General features: G+C 42.5%; 1 protein-coding gene across 1 annotated transcript in view; it reads right to left on the bottom strand.

Annotated features, from left to right (window-relative positions):
- Window positions 1–15,273, bottom strand: part of THADA (THADA armadillo repeat containing) — a gene marked incomplete at its 5' end in the record, with an annotated part of 322,555 nt that overhangs the window by 167,354 nt on the left and 139,928 nt on the right. The window lies entirely within an intron of this gene.

Raw genomic sequence — 15,273 nt, 5'->3', positions numbered from 1 at the left:
GTGTTTGTTGAGGTGTTTGGGGCCCACAGCCTCACAGCTCTTAGAAGGGCCAGTAATGCCTTACATGCAACAACAATTTCACTCAAAATAAAAGACCATGCAGCCTGACCCTTTGGTATTTAAAGTAATGGAGCTGCCAGGAAGCAAGCATTATTCAATCATTAATGAATTTATTTTTATTGTGATAAAATAAAAATAACATAAAACTTACATATTCTTAAGTGTACAGTTCAGTGGCATTAAGTATGTTTTCCAAGCAGTTTTAGGACATTTTAGACTCTGGCCTCAATGTCTAGATACTCCATCATTCACTGGTTGATACTCATGGCTTCACAGAGGAAAATGTCATTCTATTTCCAGGTAACTTCTTGGCTAAGTATTCAAAGTCAGAGTTCATTCAACACACTAGGGTTTGCCTGCTTGAGGTGAAGAATGAACGACCAAATCCAAGCATTTGTCTATTTCCTTCCAGATGGAAGATAGAAACTCTGATATTCTCCTCCCTGCCATTAAGCCTTTCGGAAAATAAGGAACCCACTATTCCCTGACCTTTGGGATTTTTGCAAACACCAGACTGCAGTTCAGAACACAGACAAGAAACTGTCCAAGGAAAACATGCCCCCGAACGAACAGGATATAAACAGAGCTGTAACTAGGTAATTAATGGTAGGGCCTTGACTCCCCTCACTTTACTTCTCTGATAACAATCTGGCATTTTATCAGCAGGGTCTTTTATCTGGAAGGATTCACTGTGTTCTGCTGCCTGGAACTATTCTGGGAAGGGACAAAGACAAGCTTTCATCTTGGAAAGGAAATGGAACCACATCTAGAAGGGATACAGAAGAGTCAAAGCTGTAAAAAACAAAACAAAACAAAACAAAAAACCCTCTAAGTCTTTCCCTGCCAGAAGGGAGAGGTAAATATAATAAGATGTCCCCCTTCACTGAAAGCACAGGAATAAAATCGTGGTTGGGAAGAAGTCACTGCAGTCCTCACCTGGGCCACATGTGTGACGGTGGCAACTTGCTCTCTGCCTTTGTTCCAAACTCTGCACTCTCTCTCCCCACCAGCCTTATCCCATCCCTAACACTTCACTCAACCAAAGCCTTCCATTTCTCTTCCTGTCAAAATCCAAGAATCTTAAACTAAATCATACTGTGTGGTACAACTGACTGAAAATCACTTAAAAGTAATATGCCTCACAGTGGGATTTCCATTTTAGAAGGGATTGAAACCATATACTTAAATAATGAAAATCTACCTGTGAAACTTCCCAGTTCAGCTCAAAATGGAGAAGGCATGTGAGAAAACTGGGTGGGTAGAAGGCACTGCTTAGGACTTCTGAAATCATTGCAGATAGGTTACCCTAGGAGTAAAGCTGGTCTGAGTGAATGACTACAGGGGGGTCAGAATTTGGCCCTGTGAGTGGCTGCATTCCTAAGGGCAAAAGGGGCTGCCAGGGAGTTCAGATGAATTAGCAGTAGAAAGCAATCCCTTATTTGCCCTCCACACACGGCCATTCCACCCAGACCTCATAACATGTCATGGACTGTGGTTCTGGAAGGACTCAGGAAAAGCAGGGCTTTGAATTCCCCAACCTACTTAGAACTGGGAATATTTACCCAGGGTTGAGCCAGGGTGGCTGGTGCGTTCCAAGACCCACAGCCTCGGGCTTATAATCCCAGAGCACAGCTTGCCTTGTGATACTGCTGTCCTTCTGTCAGGCTGTGAAGCAATTCTGTGGAGGCCCCTTGGTTGTATTCAGGGCACTTGTGACAGTTCACAGAGCGCAGACAAGGGGACGGTGCTAGGACGCCTCTCTGTTGGCCACTGTTCAACGGGGAATTCTATCAGGACACCGCATTCGAAAGCTGCTCCTTTCGTGACGTGTTCAACCATGCAGCAGGAGGCAAATCCCCCTCTAGCCTTTTCAATTTTTCCCTAAGTCCAGTTTTTATTCTGGCCATGAATTAAATTCTGATGTCTTAAATCATGCAGAGAAAAGAAAAGTGGGCAAAAAGTGACTGAATTATACTAATTATATAGCACTGAAGCTCAGCTAGAAAACAAGAATTACATTTCTGAAGTTTCTCTTCACTAGACTTATGCAGGTTATAATTAGTATTAAATGAATTTCACTTTTCATTTCATCCAAGCTGAAAAGAAGCTGAGCCTTAAACTCTGGCTTTACAGGAAAAAGATTCTTCTGGGGGAAAAAAAAAAGAGAAGAATAAACAGTCAAGCAAAAAACAAACCCACATTACTTACGCATCACCCAAAAGGACAGCCTTAAGGGACTAACTTGTTTAGCGTTCGAAAATATTTTCTACCCACTGCTTTGTAAATTATTTTCTTGTCTGTGTGACACATCCTTCTGTAACAATTCAGCTTTTCCTTGGCTACCTAGATATATTTCCATAGTTTCTACCCAAACAGATGGCCTTTTCCTGTACAACTGCAATAATCAAAAAGGAGATGCTTATTTACACAACAGCCCCCTTCACACAAACATATATTTTTGTTAATGCTCTGGACATTGTAGGGACTAAAGAGAAAAATCTCTCAAATGAGGGCCCGCCTCAATTTGGTTCTGTGATTATTTTGACTGAGGCCAAGCCAAAGTTTACCTCTGGGACTGAGAGCTTTCATTTAAAGTTAGGAGACATGTGGCCATCTCTTGGGGACTGGTGGCCAGGACATGAATATCCCAGGCCAAGAAGTCTCTGCTACAAAAGAAAAAAAAGCAACCCAGGGGTCACATCTAGCTCTCGGTGTGCCTCCCAGAGCGTTTTGGCTAGGAGTCTTTGGTTAATGAAGGAGGGAGGTGGGACTGTGTGGGCGAAGAACGCAAAAATAAGGGGGGGGGGCAGCAGATTTCAACCCACCTCAGTGGCCTTGTGTGGTGGGTTATCAACTACTATATAGTAACCAGATGAGACTGGTATCCCTCATCAGAGCAGTGCCCCAAAGTTACTATATGCAGTTTGGAGTAACGAAACTTTGATTTCATAATAGGCCATCGTCAGAACACTTCATTGATTCAGACTGGCCATTTTTCCAGATAAGTTTAGGATTATCACAGAAGAAAACATTGACAAGTTAAAAAAATTTCAACATGCACTGACAGCCTTGCGATTCTGTCTTCTTTCTAAGAGGATAGAAAGAGGGTGATCAAGTAAGCTACTGTGTGTCAAAGTCTTTCATAAATGTCTGTTGTCATTTTTTTCTTTTTCTTTCAACAACTCTGAAGGTTTGCGAAGTTCTGGGAAGTTTTGCCCGTGGAAATGTAAGATGGTAGAGGCAGATGAAAAATATACTCTCTAATAGTTTAAAAGTGATGCAGAAGGAGAAGCCCACAAATAATCATTAAGACTTTATGCTTCTTGGGCCTCAAGACACATCTTCTCTTTGCTAAGACGCTAGCAACTGTGCAATGACCCATGATTTCCTATTAAAAGGAAAATTTCTTTTGTAAGAAATTCTCAGTATTTCTCAAGAATCTCAGAACTTCAGCTGAGCCAGTTTTATTCAGCAACCTGTCACAACCACTTGGGCTTACCTGTGAGCTTTTTCTTCCTTTGCTACTGATTTCAGATTAGAAAATGTGACCACTGCCAAGGCAATGCCCAAGGCAGGTGGAGGGAGGAGAGCTCAAGAAAGCACGGTGAAGTCCAAATGTGTGTGTGTGTGTGTGTGTTTTTTTTAAGATTTTATTTGTTTATTTGACAGACAGAGATCACAAGAGATAGGCAGAGAGAGAGGAGGAAGCAGGCTCCCCGTGGAGCAGAGAGCCTGAAGTGGGGCTCGATACCAGGACCCTGAGATCATGACCTGAGCTGAAGGCAGAGGCTTTAACCCACTGAGCCACCCAGGCGCCCCCCAAATGTGTGTTCTTTAAAATCATAGGTTAATTTTGGCATGCTGAGAACTAGCTTGTCATGGAGCATCACAAACAGATGAGTAGAAAGCCATACTGTGGTGTTAAGGACTAGTGTAGCCAGGGAGTGGCAAAGAGACTGGGTCCTAGAGCCAGGCTGCCTGGTTCAAATCCCAGCCTTATCACTTCCCAGCAGTGTGACCTATGGCACGGCTCTAAACCTTCTACCTCCCAACCTGTCCTCTCTCTAGGATGGGTGTATAACGTTATAGACTTCACAGTGTTGTCATGGTGATTAAATGAGTCAGTATGTATCAAGTCCTAAAACAGTGCCTGGCCTATAGTTAAATATTTGCTCATAATTATCATTTATCACTAATGTGATGGAAAAAATCAGAGCAAAGACAAGGAGCAAGAAGCAGCATACCACAAGGGATACCCCATTACACCAAAAACCTTATCTGTCTGGTATTCCACTGTGTTCGCATACAACTGGGGTTTGCAGTAAATATCTGTTGCGTAAATGAATACACAAATCAATCCTTACAGACTGACTCCTTAACGAATCACATTTTTACTGTGGACACAGGATGCTTACTCCTTTTGGACCTTGGCTTTTCCAGTGCCAAAGAAAGGTACCAACACCTGTTACTTGCTATCTCAAACTGATGATCATCAATATGAGAGAAAAAGCAAATCATTTCAGTTACTGGAGGGATAGCAAAGCAAATTGTTTCAAATTTACTGGAGGGATATCAAAAGTCATTTACTTTTTAAACCAATGTTTCTCTGTTACTGAGTACGCATGAACACAGTCAATGACATCAGGAGGACCCTTGTGATACCTTGAGTATTCAAACATGTTTCAAGAGGTCCTATGATTACAGCTGGCCAGGTGGAATGAGATGTTAGACGTTGTGCTTGGCCCTAAGAGATGGATGTCCGAGTCTTAGGGTGCAGAGGAATTACCTGGGGGCTTGTTTTGAAATTGCTGACTTTCAGGTGTCTATGGGACAGGCAGAAGGAGCTGGCCAACAGAACACTGAATCTATGGTTCTGGACAAGTTCTAGATCTAGGACATCACTGTATGTGAGGAGCAACCCCAGACAGTGCATGCAAATTGGAAATGAAGAGAGCAGAGGGTAGGGCAAAGAGGCACACCAATATCTGGGAGGCAGCAGGAGGAAGGGGTCCTACCAGAGAGGGAAGAGGTAACGGCTGAAGACAGCCACAGAGGAAAGAGGGCCACGAAGAAATGAGTGTGCTTTAAGAGTGTCAAATTTCAGAGAAAGGTAAAGAAAGATGAGCACTGAAAATTATCCAGTGGCTTCTGGGACTAAGTCACTTCTACTGCATCTTTGTAGGGGCAGCCACCGTGAGGTGGTAGAAGAAGCATCCAGGCTGCCATAGTTTAAGGGATGAATACGAGAGGAGGAGTGGAGCCTGTAAACACAGAAAACCTTCTCCAAGTGTCTGGCTATAAAACCACAGAAGGAGATAGAGTGGAGATAGAGATAGAGGAGATGGAGTGGGGGCCTCTATGGAGAGTCTAGGCCTCTTGGCCTCTATTCTCTCTTGTGAACGGGAAGTGATGAAAGTAAGGGTGTTGGGTTGGGACAACGACACAAAGTAGGCCCTCAGCAAATATATTTAAGGGACAGTTGAGCTGGTGATGAAGAGCTCTCACGACAGAAAGTAGAGAGCAAGAATGAACGGCGAAGAAGGGAATACCTGTAACTCGTGTGGAGGAGAGGCAAGAGGGGCACTCCCAACTCTCAATGCTCAGGGCGAATGAAGAAAATAAAATATGAAGGAAAAAGCAAACAGATATGAGGGTGAATGCATCTTGTGCAGCTGATGTGACTAATGCAGCTTGTTTTAACTAGAAGATTATAAATAGACCGGTAAGGATCAAGGCCCAGAGGAGAGGGAGAAAAAAAGCTGTGCCAGTCAGGGAAAGATATTCCAAACACGCTGGGTCATTATTTTCCCCTGTCCTCATTTCAAGCCTACTATAATTCATCTTTGCCTTCCTACTCTATTCCCTAATTCGCATCTGCTGCCTAAAGAGAAAGACATACATTTTTTATCTTAAAATGTTCCCCACTATGGGGCGCCTGGGTGGCTCAGCGGGTTAAAGCCTCTGCCTTCGGCTCAGGTCATGATCCCAGGGTCTTGGGATCGAGCCCCATGTCGGGCTCTCTGCTCAGCAGGGAGCCTGCTTCCTCCTCTCTCTCTCTGCCTGCTTCTCTGCCTACTTGTGATTTCTGACTGTCAAATAAATAAATAAAATCTTAAAAAAAAAAAAAAGTTCCCCACTATGTAGGATAAAACGACTGCCTATTGGTTGGCATTTGGGGCTTGCTCCTGTCAACGCCTTCAATTCAGCATTAAAAATGCCTGCTGAGCACCTTGGCTACAATTCTTGATAAAGTAATTAAGACCAAGGGAATAAAATCTCCTTAGGGAAAGAGATCATTAAAAAATTTTAAAATTTAAATATTATTGTGTTTGTAATAGTTTTCCTACAACTTTTATTATTTCCATAAGCCTTAAATGTATAACCTGGAGCAAATATTGTCCTTTTTAAAAGTAGCATAGAGTTTCTATCGTTGGTTTCTCTTGTTGGGCAGCAAACCACGTATTTTGTAAATTTCCTGGGTCACCCTTGATTCGAGTGAAAGCAAAGCTCTTTATGATGACTTCCAAGTTATGAATCATAAAACTATCTTTCTCTTGTTAGATCCAACCGTCTACAGAGTAGACAGCCTGACTTTTCTCTCGTCTTGCGTGAGCTGCTAATCACTATGGGGGATTTCTAAAGGTCCTCAAGATAGCAGACCGAATTCTCTTATTCTTTTCCCCTTGCTACTTGGGAAAGCTTTCTGAACTTCTCCAAGAGCCCCAGTGCTCTTCCCCTTGTTTATACGCCCTTGGTCCTGAGTGTGTCCCATAATTCGGCAGTTAAAATTCAGTATGTTTTATCTTACTAGCTGGATTGCAAGTTCTTCCAAGGATGAAGACCTTCTTTCTTCACTTTGCATCTTACCAAGACCTAACACTAGCTAGGTATGCAATGGATGTTTAACAACTACCTCATCAATCTATTAACTAATTGGATTCTGACTTTTAGAGTGGATGGCAGCAACAGGCCATGGATTATCATCATTGTCAAAAATTTCACCTAAGAATGAAGCTGTTTGCAGATCAAATCACTTGTTCTAACATGACCTGAATTGGCCTGTTGAAGTAACAGATAACATTGAAGAAAAGCTGGTCCGTACAAGTTTTGTTTTTTTAGCTTGCTTTGTCAATGCATTCCGTAAGAGGTGAATTCCTCATTCCTTTTGCTCAAAAACATATTTAGAAAATGGTCTTAAAGAGATCTGGCACCAGAGATGAAGTTGGCCAGGCTCTTCGCTAGGAACTAAGAGATAAAAATCAGTGACAGATGACAGAGTATCCTTTTATACCAGTTCTCTTTGCAAAAAAGCCACACAATGCAGGAAACATGATTTCATTCCACATGCTGAACCTCAGCTACCCTTGGGTAGAAGTCAGAAATTCAGAAGGCGGTGAGCACAATGCTTCCCATAAAGCACTAGGCAGGCAGGGCCATGGTAGAAAGGAGACAGAGTACGTAGCTGCCCGAACTGATTTCACCAGCATTAGGAAACAACCTTCCCATCTCTCCCCTGTGGAAGGCCCCAAACTCCAAAACCAACTTTCATTGCTGTATTTCAAAATGTATGTCTCTCTAATACAAAAAACAGCCCCAAGGAAGGTAATGACTAGGGTCATTTACACATCTGTATGAAAGGAAGGAGTGGGCACAAGTCTGGCTTATAGGCAAAGAGGATAATGGAGCTGCTGGAAAACCCCTGAGCAGAACTGAACATGTGCACCTTGATGATCTTGCCCAAAGCCTGACCCGGTATCAGAGTCACACTAGTAAAACCAGAGGTCAGAGTTTCCACACACTGATGGGATGGCAGTTCCTTTCTTTAATCCAACCATAGCTGGCAGATCAGGAAGGTATAGGGACATTCCTAACCTTTAATCCCAATCTCCCAGGCTAGCAGGAACCACAGGAGGGGTGGAGTTCTGGATGTTTCCGAGGGCCAGGTAGGGGAACAAGTCCTACATTAACAGCACTGGCAAAGACCTATTCTCAGTTGTCTCTTCTTGTCATGGGCTGGGCTCGGGGACTCCTGTGTTCTCTCTATAGGCAACTCTGTTCAAAGAAGAGCCTTCAGGAAGTTTGGACAATAAAGAGTTATCTATTTTAATCACGTTTCAGAAAAGCATCTCTCTGACTTTTCTCAAAGACTCAGATGTTCCTTGTGCTTGTCAGAAAACAAATGTGGTTTCAGCCAACATCTGGAATGGAGAAAAATATAGCAACCACAAAAAAGATAATTAAATTAATAAGGAATGCTTTTCAGACATAACATCCCATAGGCCAAAAAAATGTTTTCAGAACTCTCCAGAACGAAATCATAGGAGTTACTTAGAAGCTAAACTTAAGTGAATTAACTGCTGGAGGGCACCATATGGGAGCAGACCACTGTGACCCTATGGACCTTGCTAAGAATGGCACTCCAACTTCTTTTCTTTGGGTGACAGAGGAGCCCATAAATAAAAATGTACAAGTAACATGTTATAGTTTCGGAGGCAGGCTTGTCATTTCCTTCACTGTACATTTGGAATCTACATCTAGGTTGTTCAGCTGTTCCAAAATAAGACATCTCAAAAAGATGCCCTGCTGGTCATCTCACTCAACCTCAGACATCCTGCAGAAAGCCCAGCATGTGATCAATTTTCCTTGAATACTTTCAATGACCGGCTGCTCAGTGTTACAGAAATCTGTCCATTCCCTTGATGGAGCATGCTAACTTTCACAAAACTCTTCTTTATATTAAAATCTGAAATCTACCTCTCAGTTTCCCCTTGGGAGTGCAAGAAAGAAATTATGTGCCTTCTGCCATATGGCAGCCTCTCAAGTATGTAAAGACCACTACCATGTTGCCTCTAAGTCTTTTCCAGTCTAACTGTTTCCAGATGTTTAGCTTCCTCCTCATCTTGGTTACCTCCTCTGGATAAATATTAGTTTATCAGTGACCCTCTTAAAATGGGAAGCCCAGCACAGAATAACAGAAGCAGCACAATGATGTAGGTTTCATCTGACCGGCAGAGTTCAGGGGGTCTACAGTCTTCACTATCTGGAAACAGCAACTGTCTCACACTGCTTTCACAGGACTCACCAGGAAATGCCATTTCCCAAGACTTTTTTCATAAAAACTGCTAGGGAGCCAGGCAGCTCTCATCCTGTATGTACATAATTTTGACTTTTCTCTAGAAAATCAGAATATGACACATATCTTTATTAAAAGACACCTTGATAATCTCGGCCCATCCATCCAGGCTTCCAATGCTATTCTGAATCTTATTTTTAAATCATGGACAATGTCAGACCTATCAAATAATAAAGAGTACACAGAATAATACGATAATCAACCACTTGCCCAGAATCTAGCTTTAGAACACATCACAAATAAAACCGAAGCTCCTAGTACATGCTTTCTCCATTTTATCCCCTCCTTCACCAGCCACACTGAAATAATGCCCACTAGCCTGAATTTGTGTTTGTCACTCCCATGCTTAAAGATTGTTTTGAATGTTGATTCCATCACCACTTATATTTATGTTATATACAAACCCCGATAAGCATGCAATCTAGTCCGGGTTCATTTAAGTAGGTAATTCAAATGTTGTCTAAAGCGGCATTGTCCTTGTCTATCAGACTGGTAATTCCATCAAAACAGGGAGGTGACTCAGGCATGACTTATTCTTAGGGAATCCTTACTCGACCTCAGCAAACAAACTTTTGCAAGTAATACACTGAATGATCCCAGTCTAAAACAGTCAGTATCAATAAAATTGTTTGGTCACTGGTAAAATACGCCTTTCCCTTCTCTTTCGAAAATCCTTCTGCAAGCTCCCAGCAGAACACCAGCCATCCCACATTTCCCTCAAATCACTGACAGGGTTCTAGGCTCACATATGCCTGAAGCTGTAAATCCCTGGGTCCAGGGATTTGCCTTCATCAACAGGACAACACAGTAGCCCCCCCTTTTTTTTTTTTAAATCTGCTCCCCTACATCTGGCTTCAGGGCCTTCCTTCCAGTTAACTGGTTGGGACAAGCCAAAACAGGTGTTTAAAAAGTCTGCCCTCTTTCTATCATCATCAACCCCTTCTTTCTCTCTAGAACTTTTCTTAAAAAATAAATCAAATGGCCTTTTATCTGCTATTTAAGTATTTATGTAAGTATTTTTATGTAAGTAAGTATTTTTTGTAAGTATTTATGTAAATATTTAAGTATTTAAGCAAGCAGTATTAGCCCCATTATACAGAGTGGCAGCCCGAAGCATCCAGGGGCCCTCCTCTTGCATGCCATAAAAATCTGGAAGGCTTGTATATAGACAGTTCTAGGACTTTCAGCAGAAAAATGACATCTCCCTCCTTCCCCCCTTCCAGCCTTCCCTCCTTCTTCTATTCTTACCAGTTCAGGCCTCTAATTCGGTGCTAACACCAGCAGCAGGGTAGCTGGGAGGGGGCCCTCCAGAGCAGTTTGCTGAATAGCAGTCAGGGCAAAAGGGTTCAGGGGCCAGGAAGGACTCAGCTCACAGGCCCATGAAGCCAGAGGGCACCCAGACAATATCCTATACTTTAATCTGACTAGTAAGGAAACAGAGGGTCAGTGAGGTGAAGTAAAAATAAAGGTAAATGTCAGAACTCAGACTGGAACACAAGACTCCTGAAAGGCTAGTAAAACACAACACCCAGATGAGTTTCCTCTACCTAACCAGTAACCAGTGGGATACGAAACGTGGCTCCTGGTGTAGGACTCACAGACACGCAGATCTGCTAAGACACAAAATGTCTCAATTTGCAATTACTTTCATTTCTAGGTTAATAACTCAGTCTCTGTGCCCAAACCTGGGTGAGGCAGAGAAGTGGACCAAAGAACAAAAACCAACCAAAAAACCCAGAGTGGCTTCTTCATGGAAAGAGGCTAAGATTTGTTTGGAGAGAATAAGCACCAAGCTATCAAATTACAGTTATTTATGATACCGCAGTGATGAATGGAAGGATAAGAGGTGAAAGTAACAAATGCTATAGCCTTTCGGAGGGAGAGATGAGCCAGAGCTGAAGTGAAGAGAAAGGGAGGAGGGGCATGTCTTCCTTCCCATCAGTGTTTCAGCTGCTCTCTGCCTGTTTATCTTTCTGTGAGGCAAAGCCGATCCTCTAACTTATCTACAGGGATTCTGGGAAGACAGAGCAGATAGAAATGGGCCATGCAGCCTTGAAGGGGAGTTCCTGGTATTATAATCACAAACGAAGGGAGAAGCCATCTATCGCCTACTACAAAAACCTCAGCTCTACACCATGGAAAACCAGTTCCTTCAACTCCACAACCTGGGCAAGGAGTAATGTGGTAATCCTTGAATTATGTAACTATCAAGGACAGGAAAACAAGGGCCAATATTATTTCTCAATATCACAGGCTTAAAAGGCCTGAGTTTTCGAACCTCCTACCTTTCCTCCCTTTTTAAGACTGGTACAATCCAAAGGTCCCATGAAATGTTTTTTAAATGTATAAAACATGTATTTTCCAAAATTTTTTTTTTATTCTTGGCTGAATTTTTCAATATCTCAACTACAGAAGTGTCCACAGCATGGGTCCCTAGGGGTGATTTCCACTGCCACATATTTAATTGTGTTACTAGCACCTCAACATTTTTCAGAGTAAATAAGAGCAGATCTCACTGAAAAGTTTTCTAAGGTGAACAACGAATGATTTGAGGAAAGATGTACTGAAAGTCATTTGTAACGAAAATAAGCCCCCAAATGGGTGGGGCTGGGGATGAGGGTTGAGAGATCCTTTTAAAAGCACCCAAAAGAATGGTTATAAGGCAGTGGAGGGGTTTCCCCCACAGGTAGTAATCCAATGCTGAGATCTGCTGTCAGTAACAGCCTTCTCTCTCAGTGGATATCCTTACATACGTGGGTACCATGCTGGTTCCGAGAGGGTAGAGAGTCTTGTCCAAGAATCACAGCTAGTCAGTGAGTGGCAGAGCTTAGACAGAACTGGGTCTCTTAAACCCAGCACCTTTGTTCTATCCAAGACACCACGCTGTGGCCTAGGTTTGGGGCATATCTAGTTTTCTGTAGTTCTTCAATTCAAACTTGAAACTCCATTGTAAAAGGGAATTCAAAGATACGTGCAGAGGGATATTCTGGTCTCCAGAAAGCCCTAGACAAGAAAAGTATATTCAGGGAGCCAGCTGGGGTCCCTTTTAAAGCATGAGTCACTCTGCTCGTGGTATCTGAACTGAAGGGTAAGTGGTCTGAAACTGAAGGCATCACACTGGTATGGTAAAGGGCCATGAATCCGGATGGAGCACAGCATTGGGCACATAACACATACTGGATTAAAAAAAACTTGTCAACAAAACACTGTGATGAACATTATCATTTCTGTTCCAAGATGCTGCAACTGCACACACGCCTAACTTTGGTGGAGAACCCAAATCAGAACTTCTAAAATTTCAGTCAACGAAGTAGATCAATAGAGATAGAAGTTTCTACTCCCAAATGCTGGATGAGGAACAAAAAGACAAACAATACTTACAAACATCTTACAGAGAGGAAGGAAATGGCAGGTAAGTATACATAAATCAAAGGGAAATAAAAAGCTGTCACTGGGGCTTTTAATCTTCTGGTTGTGCAGTTCACTTCAGCACGGTCAGAGCAACCCTCGTGCTACCCCCTCCAGCTGAAAAATTTCTATTTAACTAAACTCAGAATATCCAAGAGCCTGATTAGACTCTTCCAAGTACATAAATTAACACTGGCAATGTTATAGAAATAAAGCACCGCCCACCCACTCGTGCATACCTCCATCTTCTCAGCTATTAGACCAACTCAAAACAGCCCAATCTTTACCATCTCTAGCACCGCAAATATTGCCTGGAATGACAGGTTTTATGATCAATCCTTCACTTCCTTCATGAAGAATTTTCTCCCAAGTAATGTAAATCAAACGTGTACAGTTTTACCAAATTCACTACTTTTATGGTTCATCTGCACAGAGTGATTGTGAACATTTTAGGGTAGCACAGGGTTGTCAGTTAAGCCAGCCTTCCTACATAGCTGGTCACAGACCAACCCTGATATCTCAGACAATGATCCTGCAGAGAGGAGCCCAAGAGAATGGCTGCTTCCAATCAAGCCATTCTCACAACTGGAAAAACAAAGCAGGAGCAGATCCCACTGCTGGTGGAGACATGACTTCCACATCCTGAAAACAGCACTTGGGTCCACCAACTCTGGAGATGGGTTCCTTCTTAATCCAAACTGCATCAATGTCATGGCCCACCGGCCTACTCAGTGTAGCCACTGCTCTTGGCTGCACAAAAGAAAGCTGGTTATTTTGGTGTAATGGAAAGAGTCCCCCCCCGCCACTCTTGACAGGCCTATGCTCTCGGGTTGATATTCTAGCTCTATAACTGACTCGCTCTCTGAACCTCAATTTCCTCAACAGGAAAGTGGGGGTGATAACACCTCCTCTCTGAGTCGTTGTAAGCAAGATGGCTGGTTCAGTGTTGGGCAAATAGTCAAAGCTCAAAAAACATTGGTGTGCTTTCTACTAACATCTCTGCTCAGAGTACTTTTTTGTTGTTCTCTGCATTCCTGGGTCAAAATCTATTTCTTATAAACCCCTAGAATGGCCTAACCAAGTACCAAGTATGACCAACACTACTGCTGTCTAGTTTGTTAAAATCCTCTGTGCAGTTGGGGGGGTGGGGAGGGTTCTGATTGTGTTTAAAATCCCAAATTTAATCCTGGTACTCAAAGTATGATCTACAGACCAGCAGGATCAGCATTACCTGGAAGTCTGTTTGAAAGGCAGACCCCTCGGGCCCCACTCCAGACCTAATGAATCCAAGTTTATGAGATTCCCCAAGTGATAGGGTTACCTCTTGAAGTTTGAGAAACACAAATGAATTGGGGTATAGAATAATAAACAGAGCCTACTGACACTCTAAGGAATCAACTGTGGCACTTGTGCTGTTGGTGGGATTCTATGAATGTTTATTCAGGTAGAAAGCAACTACTGACCAAGGCATTTTCCCTGGAAGGACAGTATAATGGACACCTTGTGCCTTTTGAGTTAAAAAAAAAAAAAAAAAAAAAAGATACACGAAGGACACTGGCTTTATGGCAATATTTAAATCTTCTACATTAATGTAATCTTTGTTATATAATGAGGACTCTGCATATAATTAATAATACGAGCACTCTGATTACATGTAGACTCTAAATAACCAGAAGGATACTTTCAATGTAGTAATTTCTGGTTTCTAAGACGCAACACATAACAGATTGATTAGTAATGAGCTTCCCCAGATTGAATGTTCTCAACACAGGATGACAAAGTTCTAAAGCACGTCCTTCTGCGATGCTGAGCATGTGTCTTTCCTTCCCCACCCCATCAACCTTCTGAAACATTTTTTAGTTCTTTCCAGTTATACGTGAAAGTACAATTTTTAAATGCTCCTGAAAGTAAAATTTACAACCCAAATTCCTAAAATGAATCACCCCATGCCGGATCCAGGAGACTGGTAACTTTATGTATCAGGAAACAAAAACCCCATCCGAGTGAGTCATCTCTGTGATCAGAGATAACACAGCCCCAGCCAGAGCTCGGCGCAAACAAATGGCCACAGCAATCACATGCCAGCATCTCGTGTTTAATGTTTTTTTACATTAAAATGCATCAGTCAGCTCTGTGAAACCAGGAAGTGGAACCTGGGACGCCACATAAATAACAAACGCATTCTCTTGAGTTTGGCGAATCTTGACGTTCTGCTCTAAGTCTATCTCAATTTCTGGTACATAAATAAAAATGAAAATGCTGCTTTAACAAGATGAGAGCAGGATGGCAAGAGCTAACTAATATGACTGGGCTTCTGAAATGTTCCATAAGAAAATTTTTAAGACTTCTTAAACGTCTATTTATTGAGGACTTTGATCGAAAGTGAAAAAGGTGCTGTGATCAGAAGTTGGCAAAAACCTCAAAAATTGCAACAGAGGAAGTGGCACTTAGGCTCTAGAGCACAAAAGCCTGTTACCATCTGATTCCAAAATCTGTATGCACGGCTTTTTCTCAGGTGCTCCAGGGCTGAAAGAGAAGATGAGCAGGAAGGGAACTTGTGCCACATAGCACCGCCTTGCACTAGCAAACTCCTCCGGAGAGAAGAGCAAATGTCCTCTTCAACCCTTGGACAGGGGATATAATGCCAGGACCAAGCCTGCCTCAGGCTGGCT

This window comes from Martes martes (genome assembly GCF_963455335.1).
Source record: "Martes martes genome assembly, chromosome: 9".
Taxonomy (NCBI): domain Eukaryota; kingdom Metazoa; phylum Chordata; class Mammalia; order Carnivora; family Mustelidae; genus Martes; species Martes martes.
Note: the sequence above shows the minus strand (reverse complement) of the source record. Positions and strands in the feature narration are given on the sequence as shown.